The sequence below is a fragment of the Penaeus monodon genome, chromosome 23 (assembly GCF_015228065.2).
Source record: "Penaeus monodon isolate SGIC_2016 chromosome 23, NSTDA_Pmon_1, whole genome shotgun sequence".
Classification (NCBI taxonomy): Eukaryota; Metazoa; Arthropoda; class Malacostraca; order Decapoda; family Penaeidae; genus Penaeus; species Penaeus monodon.
Genome location: NC_051408.1, coordinates 2631314 through 2632014, shown reverse-complemented (window position 1 = coordinate 2632014; position 701 = coordinate 2631314). Strand labels below are relative to the sequence as shown.

The 701-nt window shown below is 32.4% G+C and overlaps 1 protein-coding gene across 1 annotated transcript in view; it reads right to left on the bottom strand.

The window, feature by feature from the left end:
* Positions 1–701, bottom strand: part of LOC119587723 (protein-L-isoaspartate O-methyltransferase domain-containing protein 1-like) — a gene marked incomplete in the record, with an annotated part of 18826 nt that overhangs the window by 2024 nt on the left and 16101 nt on the right.

The following is a 701-nucleotide window of genomic DNA, read 5'->3' as shown; positions in this document are numbered from 1 at the left end:
AACAATACAAGTACAAACCAGAGTGCTTTAAATGGATGCCACAAATCATGTAAGAAAATATCAATCAAATGTCTGAACTTCTCATAGCTATTGCACTCTAGCTATAATACAACTGGTTATTCATGTGTGCATGTATTTAATTGTTCATTTCATTATTATTAACTTTTAGAACATATACAAGCGGTCTCACGCTGACACACAACATACTTCAGTTAGCACTTTCTCCCTATGCTGATGTGGGAGAAAAATGTAACAATCTTAAAGTACACTTATACTTCACATGTGAAATAAGTACTCTGTTTGTAACAATAAGAAAACAAAATCCTTAGAAAATAGTCATACAAAGACAGACGAAAGTGAGTGTTTCTAATATGGCAGAGGAATAAAGAAAAATATTGATTTCCTCATGTAACAGACATTATTTTATATTCAATTAAACTTGCCCCTACCGATATTCCCATTTATAATGGAAATTTCCGATATTAAACCTTTGAGACATTAATATACAAAAAAAAAAAAAAGGTACCACTAAAAAATCTCTCTCTAAAACGGACAGCTTGAACGGAAGAGAGTTCAGAAGCTCAATTCAATCACGATCTGGTTTTATTCAGAAGTTCAGAGTCCCACAAAGGCAAATAAGGCACTGCATGTCACAGGAAGTACCCCATTTTAGTAGAGATTTTATAAAAGAAAAGAAAAAG